This window comes from Gopherus flavomarginatus, chromosome 25 (assembly GCF_025201925.1).
Source record: "Gopherus flavomarginatus isolate rGopFla2 chromosome 25, rGopFla2.mat.asm, whole genome shotgun sequence".
In the NCBI taxonomy this organism is placed as follows: domain Eukaryota; kingdom Metazoa; phylum Chordata; order Testudines; family Testudinidae; genus Gopherus; species Gopherus flavomarginatus.
The window spans coordinates 7,750,265-7,767,425 of record NC_066641.1 but is presented as its reverse complement, the minus strand read 5'-3'; the positions used below and the strand labels follow the sequence as shown (position 1 = coordinate 7,767,425).

At 44.8% G+C, this 17,161-nt stretch overlaps 1 protein-coding gene across 1 annotated transcript in view; it reads left to right on the top strand.

Moving 5' to 3' along the window:
- The first annotated feature begins 3,980 nt into the window (after positions 1-3,980).
- MAPT (microtubule associated protein tau) overlaps positions 3,981-17,161 on the top strand; it is a 91,576-nt gene continuing 78,395 nt past the window's right edge. The window contains exon 1 of the mRNA XM_050935033.1: positions 3,981-4,074. The gene's annotated coding sequence lies outside the window, so the exon portion shown is untranslated. The remainder of the gene's footprint in view (positions 4,075-17,161) is intronic.

Sequence of the window (17,161 nt, the reverse complement as noted above, 5' to 3'; positions counted from 1 at the left end):
AACCTGGCTCTCCTAAATCCCATACTATCACCCTAACTACTGGGCTATCCTTCCTCTTTGAAATTAAGCAGTGTGTTGGTTGGGAATTTGTTGTATCAACCAGTCAAGGTACTAACAAACTTCAACAGGACTTTATTTTTACAGTGGAAACCTCTTTACCAATCTGCTGCTGCACCCTCTGTAACTCTCACCCAGCCTCCTCAACTCCTCCTCCCTCCTTCCTCTTTCCTGTCCTTTCAGACTCCCAACAGCCAGTGCTCCCAGTTCTAATAATTACAGCAGCATCTAAACACCACAGAATTGAATCTGAGACTCCTGTGTTGGGAGTCTCACCAATGAGGCACCAATGTTTGTATACCAGGAGCGACTACCTCATAATTACTGAAAGAGTAGTATGAGCTCATCCTTCAGAGATTGCCAACAAGAGGGGTAGTTGCGTGTGTGTGTGTGGAGGGGGTAGCTGTTTGTAGTAGGGATGCTTGTTCACAGGGAACTGAATTTAAACCCTTCTCACATTGGTAAGGAATGAACTCAGTGGGACAACTCATGCAAAAAGTTAAGTACCTACTTTAATTGTTACAAACACTTGGGGAATCCGTCTGTACAATTTAGGAATCCTGGGTGAGATTATGAACTTCTTGTATGTGTCTTTAGTAAACTTTCAAACTCTATTTTGAAGGTGCACCCTTTGATCTTCTCTATTGTCCTTTGACTTCCATGTTGGACCAAAATTCCAAAGGGGTCGTGGCAAAGTACTGACAATCTAGGGTCATTCAACCTGGGGGTAGCCGTGTTGGTCTGGATCTGTAAAAGCAGCAAAGAGTCCTGTGACACCTTATAGACTAACATACGTATTGGAGCATGAGCTTTCGTGGGTGAATACCCACTTCGTCGGATGCATCCGACGAAGTGGGTATTCACCCACGAAAGCTCATGCTCCAATACGTATGTTAGTCTATAAGGTGTCACAGGACTCTCAGTTTGGAAGGTCTTCCCTTGAAATGTAACAACTCTTGACAAAAGACTTGCCCCAGCTCAGAGGTGGTTGCTTAGTAATGAAGGCACCAGGTAGGACTCTGTGGTCACCTGTTGAGGATGACTAGGAAATCAGCTGACACAGGAAACTGGAAGATTATAAAGGACAGAAACTGTTCTATTTGGTCTCTCTCCTTTGCCCTTTTTTCACCATCTTAAGATGAAAGAAGTGCTGCAGGAACTAGATGAACTGGGGAAGAGGGACCCTGAACATAGATGGTCCTTCAAGGGCTCCCAAAGGAATGGTGAATTAGAGTGAGGGGAAATTTGTGTGCAGGGTGTATTTTTTTTTATAGATCTGTGTAACTCTCATGTGATTAAATACATACAGATCAGGAGTTTATGTGTATTATGCTATACCTACCACATGGCCAGTGGAAGGGTCAAACCAGAAGGCTTGTGCCTTTGGGTCAAGTTCTGTGAGAGGGTGTGTTTAAGCTATGTGGATGTCTTGCACTGGACCTGGGTCTAAGTTAGAGTGGCTGAGAGGATCCATTTCTGAAAAGGGTTGACAGACTGAGAGTCTGGACATGTGCCAGAGATGTCAAGGGGAAAACAGTGTCACAGCCTGCAGAGACCCTGGGAAACTTAAAACACCTGAGGATTCAATCTGGGATTACCTTCACAACAACCTGGTGAATGGCCAACGGGGGTGCTTAACTAGAGCTAGAACAGTGTTCTAGATCAGGGGTCAGCAACAGAAGGGCTGTTCCGTCTTCATTTATTCACTCTAATGTAAGGTTTCACGTGCCAGTAATACATTTTAACATTTTTAGGTCTCTTTCTATAAGTCTATAATATATAACTAAACTATTGTTGTATGTAAAGTAAATAAGGTTTTTTAAATGTTTAAGAAGCTTCATTTAAAATTTAAATTAAAATGCAGAGCCCCCCCTGGATCAGTGTCCCGGACCTGGGCAGCGTGAGTGCCCTGTTCTAGATTGAGACTCAGCACATTGCAGGCTTGAGCCTGTGGTACCTACCCCTGCAGACAGGAAGGCTCTTGAGAAACGTAGAGGTGCAGTTTTGAGAAAACAAACGTGATGATAGTTACATAATTAGCTACATACATCACACAAACACACTGGCCTCTGCTGCTTTTGTTAGCCCCATCCTTTGCTTTCTCCACGCTCCCCAGTAGTTCATGGGCTTGTGGGATAAGGAAAACTAATTTTACAAAGCTTTAGTGTTTTGCACATGTTTGTGTTCAGGAAAGGATCTTTATTCTGATGATTATTTAATTTTTTTTAAACACAAATAGGCAACAAGCAAATTCCACCGCACGGCTGAGAGACAACTCACTCAGGTTGTTGCTCTTGAATTTAACAGTGATTCCCCCAGTGGAATTATTGCCTTTTATTACTTATCCTTTGTCATTGGATTTAGTGGAGAAGCTGCAGGAGGATTTTTTTTGTTTTTATTTATTTTTAATTAGGGTTGGAAGGGACTTCAGGACATCATCTAGTCCAGCCCCCTGCTAAAAGCAAGACCAATCCCCAGACTGAATTTTACCCCAGTTCCCTAAGTGGTCTCCTCAAGGATTAAATTCACAACCCTGGGGGGTAACAGACCAATGCTCAAACCACTGGACTATCCCTCCCCATTGTGTGAGACTAGCCCAAGATGTTAACTTTATTTTATTTATTGATTTTTGATAATCATTAAGGTGCAAATCAAGAGAGAGCATGTGATCTAAGAGCAGATTTCTGATGGAGATACTGAAAAGAGAATGTATAATGAGAAATAGCAGTGGAAAGCCAGTGGACAATGCCCCATAAGTCATCATATCATGATCAGATCTTTTTTAACCATAGCCCATTGTATTATATTTATTTAATTGAGGAAGAATACGCTAGTGGCTAACAAAAGCTAAAAGACAAGATCGCTGGGTTCTGTTCCAAGTTTGCCTTCATTTCAATGTGTGAACTTGAGATGGTTTTGCCAAATTGGTAAAAATGGATAGTTACCTAAAACCCAGTCTACGCTATCGCCTTAACTGGTTTTAAAATTCCAAGGGGTTTCCTAGGTCTGGTGAAAGGAGGAATTGAGGGGCATCTAGTACGGTGAGGTTGGGTATCTTGGGACACTTAGAGGAGGGAAGGCAGCAGAGAATAGTGGTGGGGGCACTTGGAGGGGGAAGGGGCAGATAATTGGGGGGGGTAATAATTGTGGTGGTGGGGCGCTTGGAGGGGGAAGGGGGCAGATAATTGCAGGGGGCGCTTGGAGGGGCAGATAATTGCGGCAGGGGTCGCTTGGAGGGGGACGGGGCAGATAATTGTGGGGGGTAATTGTGGTGGTGGGGCGCTTGGAGGGGGAAGGGGGCAGATAATTGCGGCAGGGGTCGCTTGGAGAGGGACGGGGCAGATAATTGTGGGGGGTGCTTGGAGGGGGAAGGGGCATATAATGGGTACTTGGAGGGGCAGATAATTGCGGTGGGGGTTGCTTGGAGGGGGAAGAGGGCAGATAATTGTGGGGGGGGCACTTGGAGGGGGGTGGGGCCGGCCAGGGGGGGTCTGAGGGAAAACTGGCAGGCAGATAACTGGCAGGTCTCCCTCTGTTGGGTAACAAGGGGGCGGGGTTACTGAGTGGGGCCGGTCCCTCAGGCCCCGCCCCCTCAGGCCTCTCCGCCCCTCCCCCCTCAGGGCGCGTGTTCCCTCCGGAGAAACATTCTCTTCCCTCAAAGGAGCCAGGCGGCGGCGGCGGCCTCGCGCATGCGCTTCTGAAGGCAGGAGGCCGGTCAGTGAGTGGGTCTCGGGACGTTGTGCGCTTGCGCCCCGCGGCGACTCGGCGCATGCGCCTGCCCCCCCTTGGCAGTGCGCGGAGAGGAGGCGGCTGTGGTCGTTGTCCGCCTGCGCGCGCCGCTGCTCCCTCTGGCGGCGCCCCAGGGCCCGGGCACTCTCTCGGCGAAGGTTCCGGAGCCTGCGCTCGCCCCCGCGGCCCCCCCTCGCCCGGGCGCGCGCTCTCTCCTGTCACTCCCCCCTCCTCCCGGCTTCGCTGCGCCTCTCCAGCGAGCTCCCCCTGCAGCAGCCGCAGCGGCAGGTAAGCGCCCGGGACTCCCCACCCCAATGCAAACCCTGCCCGGGGAGCGGCGGCACCTGCAGACCTCGGGGCACGGCACAGGTGCATGCAGTGGGGGGTGAGGGCAGTGCAATGCAGTGCACGGGCTTTGGAGCGGTGGGGGGAGTTGCATGCAATGCAATGCAAGGGGTTGGGTGTGTGTGCGCACTGCAAGGGTTTTGGAGTGGGGGGAGGCAGGGGCGGAGGGTGCGTGCAGTGGCTTTGGGGGGTTGCCATGCACTCTCTGCATTATTCACTTTGCCTTCACCATAGCTTAAAAAAAAAGACAGGGAACCTGTACAGGTGTGTTTTTTTGTTTGTTTTTTAATGTGCAGAATCCAGCTGCCTTTCTGATTGCAGAATATGAGATTTGTGGCCCCTCCCGCCTCCGAAAAATCCCAGCGCGCCACCTATTTAAAAGAAATCTATTTTTCAGTTTCCAGTAAAAAGAGTGCTTTTCTCTTGTTGTACCTGCTTCCCCCCCCAGAATTCAGGGGAGACTTTGCATTATAAAATGGGGTAGGGGTGTGTCTCCGCTGGAACCTAAAGGTTGGGTTTGGTGGCATGAGATGGATGTTCAGGGAATGGAGGTTTCTGTCACTGTTTCCTTTGCTTGTGTGTTAAAACTCAGCTGCAACGTTATTTGGGGAATAAATGTGCGTGGTGGCTTGGCTTTTTAAATTGCAAAGGGATTTTTCTTAAAAGCCGTCTTCTCTTTCATGTAATTCACACGGATGCTTTATTCCCACCCTGCTGCAAGTTGTAACCCACTGTTGCTGCTCTAGGGTTGCAGGTGCATTTTATAGGGGAATTTTTATTTTTTCCCTCCATCCCACTTTTCTCTACGTTCCCCCTTCACCCCCATCTCATTCCTGCTGGCAGGTTTGGTTTCCTGTTTGGGAGACTGCTTTTGATTGTGGGGGTGATGGCAAATGATAGGTTGTCTGTGGGTACTGCAGTAGGTGTGGATCTGGAGAGAGAAAGGGTGGGCTTTTTTTCCTTTTCACATCTGAGGTGCCATATTTTGCAGTTCATCATATCTTCAGCATTACAGAGAGGATCCTATTTAATGTGGGGGCACTTTAAAAAAAATCAGATTGTCATTTTAAGAAGTAAAAGGTATTCTGTGCATGGTCACCATCTCCTTTAATCATAGAATTAGGGCTAGAAGGAGAGCTATTTGGGTCATGTAGTCTAAGAGTTACGTTGCTTTGTTGCACAGGTCAGTATTATGTGATTTTTACGTTTCATAATTCTAAAATCTTGGTGTCCCTGGAGTGTGGGGGAAAATGCACCTTATCTTTCCCCCTTTATTTTACGTGTCAGTCACCTTATTTGATGTAATTGATAACGATAGTGACAGCCATGAGCAGGGACACAATAGACAGACAAATCCCTTCTATGTATTGCACTTCTGTCTGCTTTTTCTGGAAGATACAGAGACATTAGCCTCACTAGGATTTTCTGCATAATTATTTTGTGTCTTTACGAGCTTTTTCTTAAGAGCTGTCTGAAATGGGTCTTGTAAAAATTTGAGTATGTTATATGGCATCTGGTCACGCCCCTGCTATGGCAGCATATATGGATGCATAATACAATTCTCATTGATTGGGTGAAGACTGTGGTATATCTCTATAGTCAAGGTGGGGGGGAAACCTTTTGTCTACCAGTATTTGCATTCTTAGCCTTTAGGAAGGTAATTTCTGTAGCATGCTGAAATTGACATGCCAACTCCTTTATTACCTATTTTATTTTTACGCTGCAAATATCTTTTGATCATTCAGAGTGCACAGAATTACACTAGTCAGGGGCATGATTCTCCCCCATTTCTGGACATTGTGTCACACAAGGTTGTTTTCCTTCACTTACTGAGCATCTCCCTATTTTGAGTTTTCATCTTACAGACAGGAAAACCCTTGACAGAGATTGGTACCGACATTGCTGTAATAAATGTGTCACACCTAGTCTAGATTAGACACCTAGATTAATGAGTTTATTTGATCAAGGAATAACAAATTTTAATTGTATTCTGCTCCCTGAGAGAGTGTGTGTGTGTGGTGGGGGTGGTGGTGAATGTGAGGGTTGAGGTAGGGAAGAGGAGTGGTTCTAGATACATTAGTTGCATAAAAACCCCCCAGCAGTCCAGCCTTAGGGCAGCTGCCATCATTCCAAAGGGGGTTTCTCCTTCCATTTGCTTACCCTGTGATGGGCACAACTCCATTTGCAACCAAGACTGATCCTTATTTATGAACTGACGAGAAGAATGTGCCGTAAGACTGAACTAAGCTGTCTTTACTTAGCAATCTATATGGACCATGCTTCATAGCAGCTCTAACTTATCTACCTGTGCAGTATAGAAATTGATTGTTTAATGAATGATTCTTCAAATTGAATGACAAGAAACTCACTAAAAAGATTCACTTTGTTCCATTTAAAAGCATGCTATCAATTTGAAAAACACACACAGAATTTTTTTACCTTGGTTACTAATAATTTATATTATAAAAGCTCAGAATCTGAAGTCTAATTTATTTTTTCACTATTCAGTTGTACTCTGCGTTTTTTTTCCTCCTGGTGGGCAATGAAAATGAACTTGTAAATTTTCATTCCTATTTATAGCCAGCTTCATTTTCTAGTTCTAACTGTTGCAATAATCATGAGAGGAATGTTTGTTTAAAAACCTTTTTCCACTGGAATTTAAAAATAAAAATCCATGGAAACACTTTGTAAACCCCCCCCCCCCCCCCCGTATGTAAGGACAAATTTGAGTTGTCAGTTCAATTGTCTGTACGTTACATGGCATTTTTCTAGATGAGCTATTGAATAGCTGGGAAGGTAATCCATGCCATGTACAAATATGTGTTGGGTTGGGTTTTCTTACACTTGTCCTTGGTAGGTTAGTGATGCATGAAAGCTGGTGTTTGGAAAGAAAGATGCATGTGAAGGTGGCTTTTGCATTTTCTTTAGAATGACCAGATAGCAAGTGTGAAAAATCGGGACTGGGGTGGGGGTAGTAGGAGCCCATATTTAAAAAAAAAAAAAAGCCCCAGATATCAGGGATATCGGGACATCTGGTCACCCTAATTTCCTCCTATGCAGGGATTTGTTTCCTAGCTGCAGCATAGGTGGTTTTCACCCTTATTGAACTCCCTTTGTCTCCTCATTCTTAAATTAGTTTAGCCTTCAGGGTTTAAATTTAGATGGGACACAATGTTTGCCATTCATTGTGAGTGCTGATCCCACAACACACTGCTCCGTCCAGATCTACAGTGAGAGTGGTTGACAAAGGTTCCATCTTTTTATAAGGTATTATTTGTAGTATAGCAGGGCCCATCAGTCCCAAACAGCGAGAGATTTAAGGAGTTCAGTCTATTCATTTTACTGAAGAGAAGGTTAAGAAGCGACTTGATCACTGGACATAATACCTACATAAGGAGCAAGATATCTGATACTATGGGACTCCTTAATCTTTCAGACAAAGGCACAGCAAAATCCAGTGGCTGGAAATTGAGGCTAGAAAAATTCAGATTAGAAACAGTGAGGGTAATTAATCCTTGGGATTAGTTTGCTATGGGATATGGTGTATTTTTTCATCGCTTGAGGTCTTTAAATCGGAGCTGGATGGCTTCATAAAAGAGGTGATCTAGTTCAACCACAGGTTACTAGGCTCTGTGCAGGAGTTTGAGTGTTGATCTATGGCCTTTATTATGCAGGAAGTCAGACAAAAGGATTATAATGGTCCTATCTGAAGTTAAAATCCATAATGCATAAGAAGGCAGAGAGTTGCCCCGGAGAATTTACAGTCCAAGACCTTAGTTACGCTAGAAAAACCAGAACCCATAATTCTCAATGCGTGCATCACCACCCTTGGTAGCAATGATGGAAACTGTAGTGTAGGCAGGACTCAAGCATTTATATCACTTTGTCCTCTGACCTCAATCAGAAGTGGATTAGACGAGAGAGTTGTAAAAATGCTAGAATCCTATCTATACTACTGCCGCTGTTCCTGGCTTGGAGCAGCACCTCAGGAAATTAAAGTTCCCAATTTTGGCAGTGTGGGTGCTGCCTAAATGTGCAGTAGTCATCATTATTTGTGTTGTGGTAGCTCCTAGGAGCCCCAGTTACGGACCAGGCACCACGTTGTTTTAGCTGCTGTACCAATACAGAATAAAAAGAGGATCCCTGCCCCAAAGAGCTTACAGTCAAAGCATTAGTGCTGGTAGCATCCGCTCTCTTGGTCCTTGTTAGGATTATTTTCAAATAATCCTAAGTGTCATGGACCAAATTTCTGAGTTAGCAAAGAATAGTTTAAAAAATGAAAGCATGAAAAGGAGATCTGGGGAGTAATGACCAGAGTAGGTTTTTTTCACTTCATCATTTTAGGTTTTATTTTTAAAGAAATCTTTTGCATTGGAGAATTTAAACATGTAATTCAGGGAGAAGTCCAGTGACACAGTGAAGCATGAATACAGCCAAGTGAAAAGCCATTGGTGGCGATGAAATTAAATTTCCTGAACTTTTTGACTAATTACCAACATGAACCTCAAATTCTCTTCTGTTGAAAATATGTAATATTGGTGTGGAATTTTGTGTTGGGGCTGCTAGAAAGGTGTGTTCAATGCCTCCTGCCAACCCTTCTTCTCAAGGGCTCTCTCAGTTCTGTCATTCCCCTTCCACTATGAGCCCCCCACCACCCCCAGTCTGTTTCCATCTCTCCCCAGTTGTGCTGCTAAATTACAGCTTGGAGGAAAGAAGAGGGTTTGAGGGCTGCTGGAACCATGTTTTCTGGGAAGCCCTGTGTCTCCTGCGAATGCGTGTGGTCCGTGCCTCTTCTGGATGGAGCATGAGGTGGGGTTGGAGGGGAAATTTGATGTTGCCTGCAATTGTGCTGTGGTACCACACCTGTGAATTGCTGTTGAGCCCTCCTGTGGCTGAAGGCTGAATTGGAAGTTCAGTGAAGGAGCCCTGGGCAACTGGCTGCTGAGAGGTGGGAATTAATAGTGTCTTTGCATGCCACTGTGAACTGTATTGGCTGGATGTACTTTTCCTGGGACTGGGCTTTGCAGATTTTTAAAGAGGGTGTTCTCAGCCTCTCTTCCGTCTTCCCAGATGTTTCTGGCGCTAAACTCATACTTCTCATTATCCCTGGAAGAGAAGGAACAACCCACCTCACTATTCAACCCCAGTATACTATCTCTGTGGCCAGGGTTAGCTTCATTTCCCCGCTCTATTCTCCATCTCCTAAGGTACCTTCTGCTCCCAATATTCCATCCCTCCTTCTGGCAAAGGTGTATTGACCAAACCACACTGTACCCTGTTTGAGTGTGTAAAATGCAAGTTCAGCATTTCAGCAGTGTCTCGGTGTTTCCAAGCGACTCTTACTTAAAGCTATTTTTGGACAGGTGACACTCTGTCTTCCCCTTCCGCTGTGGCTTTTGGGAAGGGAAATGGACATGGCTCTGCTCATCTCGTCCTGCAGGTTGCTGTCAGGTTAGAAATGAATAAAATAAATAACTGCAGTGAAGGCTCCTCTGAAGCTGGTTAGGGGGCCCAGCCTTGTTCCAGTTAAGGTGAATGTGGAGCAGACTCAGGCCTGCTGTTTGTGTCTCCTGCCTGCTTTGACAATCCCCCCTCCCACTGCCCCTTTTCAGTTCATGTTTACAAAACCAAATGGCAGAGCCTTATATTATCGTTCATCCAGGTCTCATCAAGTCTGCTTTTGGAAATGTTTGAATACTTGTAGCTGTCATGGAAGACTCTGTTCTAGTATTCTGTGGCCTCTGGCAGCCCTGTTTTATGCTCTCTTAAATTGGTGACTATTTTGTTACTTTGTAGTACTGGAGAGGAGAGCAAACTGCGGTAATTAAATCCACCCTTGGAAGTCTGGGCTTCCTTCAGGATTGCGGTCTGCTGAGTGCAGATAGAAGTGCCATTAAAGGAGTGGGGGAGGGGCTGCTATTTACAATGTTGGTGAGCTGGGCTGTGGGTTGCTATCATCCCGGGCCTGTTTTGCACTTTCATCTGAAAGCCTGTATTCATTGACAATAACGTTAGCGTAACAAATTCGCTGGGGTTTTTCAGCTACATGTAAGTATTCCTGACTGAGTTGTCTGACGGAGGATTGTGTGCGTGCGTGCACCAATCTGTATGTGTGCGTTGGGCACTCTTATTCATTACTTTAGTGAAATGCTGCTAAGGAACATCCAAGGCCAAATCTTAGAACAAAATCTCCTTTCATTTACTAATGGCTGAATATTAGATCATGAGGCGAAGAGAAACAGTAATGTCTTAGGAGGGTGGAGGGGAGTGCTAACCGTATTTTTCTAATGGGCATTTCCCGGTTCTGTTCCCTCCCTGCTCCCATTTAAGCACACAGGTTGGAAACATTGTAGATTAATCTGTCAGTTTTTTGATCAGAATACGTTTATTTATTTGAAGGTTAGCTTCACAAACTTGTTCATTGAGTGGGCTGGGCTACCCACCCTCAGAGAGATTTTGAAGAGCTGTTAGTCGTAGCTGTGACAAAACCTGACACTGCGTTTCTTTTAGATAACTGTTGTCGAGGGTTTTACATGACTTCTGTGCTGAATTGTCTGTATCTAACGGACTGTAAAGGGAGTTCTTGGGCAAGTGCTACTTACTTTCATGAATGTTGAGGCAGACACTGTCAACTTGCTACAGTATGTCTATGTATGTACCCAGTGGGGCCCTGATCTTGGATGGAACCGTTGATTGCTACTGTAATATAAAAATACAAACCTAAGTGCCATCTCTGTTCCCATGGCTCTGTATTTTGACCAATTTTTTTTGTCACCTGTTTTAGTACATTCACTAGCCCATGTTTCAACGCAGAGCTACTGTGTTGAAAAATGGGCTAGTGAATGTGTTAAAACTCTGCAGATATATAACATTTTTTCATTCAAAGATCTTGAGGTCCTTCGAAATCCTAAAAAGGGACACTGTTGGGCTAATCCCACAAAACAAACTTCCATACCCGCGTTACTAATGAAACCTGAGATTAACACAGGAATAATTTTAAAACTCTCTAGTTTATTCCTCTGTTTAACTATTTGCATTTCAGTTAGCTCAATGGAAACACACTGGTCAATTTAAGCTTGTACAGTCCATTTCACTTTGTGCGGTATTCTAACATTCAGGCTGAAACCCTGCAGGGGAATGTATTAAATCCCAACAACCTGTTGTCATTAAAACATAAAACAAAACAACCAACCAAATCCATGAAAACGTTTCTTTTAAGCTTGTTAATTGACCTCTTCTCTCTTTCTCCCTCCACTCCAGCTTGATCCTGGGTTGGGTCTCCCAGTCATTTTGAGCTCTCTTCTGTGGATCGGAACTTCAGAACAGAGCCTGCTGTCATTGCTGGGTAGAAACTTCCTCACTCGGGCTTAATTAAGCCTTCCTGAGTCCTACCAGTAGTCCTCTCTGGCTTCCCTTGGCCCCTTAACTGTGTCCCCCAGAGACTCCCTTGCACTGCTCTATGCTTTTCCTAAGCCCTGTCTTATTGGTCTGCCAACCCCACTCCGTCCCTGTTCCTTCCCATCCACAAAATGTAAGATTCCTCCCAGGTGTCTTTCTGCTCCACAACTGAATTCCTAGTCAGAGAGGTGCTTTTCTTTCTCCCTGCTCATCCAAGATTGCTCTCTGCCACAGTTCTACCCCGAAAATAATCTGATTGGTTGGGAGGGTGGGACTCAGTTTTGACGGTGGCCCCTGTCTAATCCCAAAGATGTCCTTTACATTTTAAAAAATTTGAAACTACATTTACAACTTTAATGTATTTTCTCTGCAGTGCACTCACTAAAACGAGATCTGCATGTGCATCAGAAATCAATCCACTGATCTTTTCCCCAAAACAGTCTGTCATGATGGTTAATAATGAAGACTAGTAGCCATAATGTTGTTTTGCTTCCAGTTTCTGATGCAGAGTATTTAAAAAATGCAGAGGAAGCATAAATCGATGGGATGGCTGTGGGACTTACAGCCAAGCTAAAGGAACCCCCAATGTAGTTGGCTCTAAATGATCTCTTCAGTGGTAACTTCAGTGGCCGTGGAGGATAACCCCCTCCCCCTATGCCCACAGTTGCAAGTGTTTTTTGCTAAAAGTAGCTTGCAAAAGATGATCAATAGAAATGTTTGTCTTTTCATTTAATTAAAAAAAAAAGCCATCGAGTTTAAGGTTGGAAGGGACTACCAGACCTTCTAATCTGACCTCCTGTATATCACAGGCCACACCCCACCCAGCAGCCATACAGTAAACCCAACAATGGAAATGAGACCCACAGGAGACTAGGCTAGTATGTATAGGACAGTCTGTACCTTGGGGGAGTGCCCTGTAACGCTAATATTCATCATTTATATATAATTGTTATATTTCATCTAAAGCATGCCATGTAAGATATCATGGGAAAGGTTATGATCCGCTGAAAGCCATTGTTCTATCTACATATATATATCATTAGTACATATGAAGTTATGAGATTGTATTGTATAGTTGTTCCTGAAATATGCTGTGAGTTGAGGTATCACCCAGATGTTAGAGCCCCAGAGTCAACAACAAAGGAGGTAACCAATGCCCGGGCAGGTGTCAAACAACCATCACTAGCCATTGTCCAGCCAGTGAGTTGCAATTCAGTGACTCGCCAGGGTGAGGCCACACCAGAGGAATTGCTCAGCCTTGCCTGGGGACTCAGCAGTGCTCACCAGACATGCCTGGATTTATGTTCTCCAAGCACATGGAATAAGGGTATAAAACAGAACACAGTGTCCCCTTGCTTGGCTGTCTCTTCTCCCACCTAAGCTGAAGACCACAAGAATGCTGGAGTTGAAGCAACTGGTCTTCAGGCTAACAGGGAGAGTCTGCATATGAAAGATTGTACCCAACCTGCAGTATCCAGTGGGGTGAGAGAGATTGCTTAGTCTAGATATTGCTTAGTTTACTAAGGTTGAGAATTTAGACTGCGTGCTTATCTTTTATTTTCTTTTGGTAACTACCCTGACTTTTGCCTATCACTTAATATCCATCTTTTGTAATCAGTAAACTTATTTGAATGTTTATCCTTAGCAGGGAGTTTGACTGAAGTGCTTGGTAAATCTGCTCTGGTTACAAAGTCTGGTGTACGTCCACTTCCCTTTGATGAAGTGGTGAACCAATTAATAAACTTGCATTGCTCCGGAAAGGGTCGTGAGCAGTGCCAGGCGGTATATTCCTAAGGTACAAGGCTGGGAGCTGTGGGGATAAACTTTTGCCTTCCTCTGTGTGATTCATGAGTGGCTCTGGGAGCATTCACGCAATCTAGCTGGGTATGGGGCTTCACATGGGTTGTACTTAGTGGAATCAGCACCTGGAGGGGTTTGCTGCTTGTCACCAGTAAGGCATTGTGAGAGATGGCACAGATTAGTGAGTTAAGGGGGCACAGTGGTCCCACAGTCACAGGTTGCAGCCCAGGGATCCCATCACAACGTACCACAGGCAGAGAGTAGGAGGGACCAAGGTGCACCAGTGTCCTAGGTGCCTGTAGTGACAGGGAGAGGTTTGCACATTGGCCTGCTAAACCCAGGGTTGTGAGTTCAATCCTTGAGGGAACCATTTGGGGATTGGTCCTGCTTTAAGCAAGGGATTGGACTAGATGATCTCTTGAGGTCCCTTCCAACCCTAATAATCTATAATCTATCTAAATAATTAAGTGCGATATACCAGATAATCCTGGCAAACGATCTGCATGTGAATGCTGCAAAGGAAGGTGGAAAAACTCCAAGGTTGCTGCCAATCTCGCCTGGGGGAAAATTCCTTTCCAATGTCACATATGGCAATCAGCCAGTCCTTGAGCGTGTAAGCTAGAACCAGCCAGCCAAGCACCTGAGAGAGAAAGAAAATGCTTGGTGCCACCTCAGAGCCTTGGCCCACCTGCCCAGTGTCCCATCTCCAGTCCAGTTGCAGCCATCCCTAATGCTTCAGAAGGAAGAGATTTTAAAAAAGAAAATCCCTCCAGAGAGGGGTGTGTGTGTGTGTGTAAATTCCTTTGTGACCCTTGCCAGTGGCTGGCTGAAACCCTGACACGTGAGCTTTTAGATACACAAGATATAAACCAAAGTGAGCCCCAGTTGTTGAGCCCTACCTCCCACCATCACAAGTAACCTTGTCATACAGCTGCGCTCACACATTCATCAAGCTCTCCCTCAAAACTAATTAAGTTGTTTGCCCCCACAGCTCTGATTGGGAACCTGTTCCAGAACCTCCCTCCTCTGATGGTTAGAACCTTCTTCTAACTTCCCGTCTGAGCTTGTTCATGGCCAATTTATATCCATTTGTTCTTGTGCCACCACTGTCCTTTAGCGTCAATAGCTCTTCACCCTTCCTGGTATTTACCTCCTTAATGAGAGTGATCGCATCCCCTCTTGCTGCCCTTTTGCAAGACTAAACAAGCTAAGCTCTTCTCTTCTCCTCTCATATGACAGGCCCCCCATTCCGCTGATCATCCTATAGCTCTTCTCAGCACTTGTGCCAGTTTAAATTCACCTTTCTTGAACATTGGTGATCAGAATTGTAGTGTTCCAAGTGAGGTCTTACCAATGCCTTGTACGGTGGCCTTAATACTTCCCTATCTCCACTGGAAATGTCTTGCCTGACACCTCCCAGGGTCACATTTACCTTTTTCACAGCCACATAACATTGGTGGCTCATAGTGATTCTGTGATCAACCCACATGCCCTGGTCTCTCCCCTTCTCTGTTACTTCCAGCTGATGAGCCCCCAGATAGTAGCAGAAGTTCTTCAGATCCTAGGCGTCTGACCTTACACTCTCTACTGTTGAATTTCATTCCATATCTGTCACTCCAGTCTTCAAAGTCATCGAGATCTTCCTGTGTAACAATCTGATCTTCCTCTGTACTGACGATGCCTCCCACAGTGCCATCGGCAGATTTCATTAGCACACTCCTGCTTTTTGTGCCATGGTCACTAATAAAGATATCGAATAAGAAGATTGATCCTAAAACCAGTCGTTGAGGAACTCTGCCAGTAACCTTTCCTGGCTGATGATTCACCTTTCAGCGCAATCTGTTGCCTTCTCCCTTTTAGCTAATTCCTTAACCACCTTACAATGCTGATACTGATTCCCATTTCCCTCATTTAACAAATAATTCCCCATATGGTATTGTGAACAATTTCTCGAAGTATGAATATATTTGATTTGCTGCACTTCCTATATCTAAAAAAATCAGTTATTTTCTCAAAGATGAAAGTTGGGTTAGTTTGGCATGATCTACCTTTGGTAAGTCAATGTTAGATTACATCTCCTTTACCTCTCTGAATTAATGTCTCTGAATCTTTTAACCCTTCTTTCCTTCACAATTTGCTCTAAAACCTTGCATACTACTGAACTCAGACTAACAGGTCTGTAACTGCCCAGGTCACGTTGTTTGCCCCTTTCTTAAATATCGGTGTGATGTTAGCTGTTCTCCGATCATTGCACATTTTCCTACTGTGTTTGAAACTCAAAGGCAACTATACTGTACTCCTTCATGAGAAATGCAACTGGCCATACGCAGAAGGGAAACTGCCTTCTCAGTTTTCATTATTCAATGTGAGTGAATTGCAAAGAGCAAATCACTAGCATAAATAGGGAAAAGTAAAATTAGGCTTTTTTTAAACTGATTTCAGCTTGAAAATTTGATCGTGGCAGCTGTCACACCACGTAGAGAAATAAATATAAATATATATATAAAAACTTTATTGGACAAGGTTCCTTTTAAATGGCATCCCTTCTCCCACCAAAGTTGAGTTGTCTTTAACAAGGGTAAAGTGTATATCTGTCCTGTGTGCTCCATATCGTTTAGATGAGATTTAAAAGTAGAAGTCCTGACTACTTGGAATTGTTACAAAAAGACAGATGGGATCTTTTAAGAGAAGAGCCCTGGTTTTGTTCCAAAACAAAATTCCACCCGTCCTCATTTCTCACTGGGATTCTTCTTCACTTCCTGTCCCAAATAGTTGTGTAGTGTTATGTCCTGTTAAACAGCTGATGCTGTTTCCTATGCGTGTCTGTAGTAGCTAAAGTGACCCTTTGGAAAATGTAGTTCATACACAGTATCTATATGTAAATTACTCTGAGATCTGTTGGGGCGAAGGTTGTATTAAATGTAAATTGTTGGGTTTTTCATGAGTATAGTTCAACTACATACATAGACTCATAGACTCTAGGACTGGAAGGGACCTCGAGAGGTTATCGAGTCCAGTCCCCTTCCCTCATGGCAGGCCCACCGGCAGCTCCCCAACCTCCCTCAGCTCACCTCTCCTGACCATGCTGCTGAGTGCTGCTTCTCCCTCTCCCTCCCAGTGCTTGTGCCGTGAAACAGCTGTTTTGCACCGCAAGCGGTGGGAGGGAGGGGGAGGAGGAAGAACGTGGCGTGCTTGGTGAAGAGGTGGGGCTGGGGATTTGGGGAGGGGTCCAATGGGACGGGGTTGGGGCAGGGCCATTGGGTGGTTTGGAGCCAGGGGCGTGAGCACCGGCTGGTGCCAAGGAAAGTTGGCGCCTGTCTGTACATACACACTTTTACATCAGTCCGGGAAACTCTTTTTAAGGTGAATTGAATCTTGGTCTTCTGTATTTGAAAAGAATGTGATTGTCAGCTAGAATGAGTTGGGTTTGTTAAACATTGAAGTAATTGTATGGAAGAAAAAGCTGCATCTCTGATTTGGTCAATCTGGACTTAAAAGATCCTGAGCGCGTTGAGTCACTGACCCATTTGGCCTGAGGTAGTGTGGAGGCTTTTCTATTACAGATTTCTTTTGAAATATCGCTGTGTGACAGTCTTGTCTTTGGTGGGGCACACCTAATTAGCCGGCTGCAGTGCTCCTGAAGTGCAATACGGAGTGCAGCTGGTGAAGTCAAATTAGACAAAGCCAGCAAACCTATTGCCTTCTCTAGTCACTGTAGCTTCTCTCTGCATTCAAGCAGGAGGCCAGTTCTCACTTTTGGCCTCCAGCCAACCAGTTACATGTGGAGTGAGTCTCCACCTCTTTCCTATTCAGAGAGTGAGGAAAGCTGCAT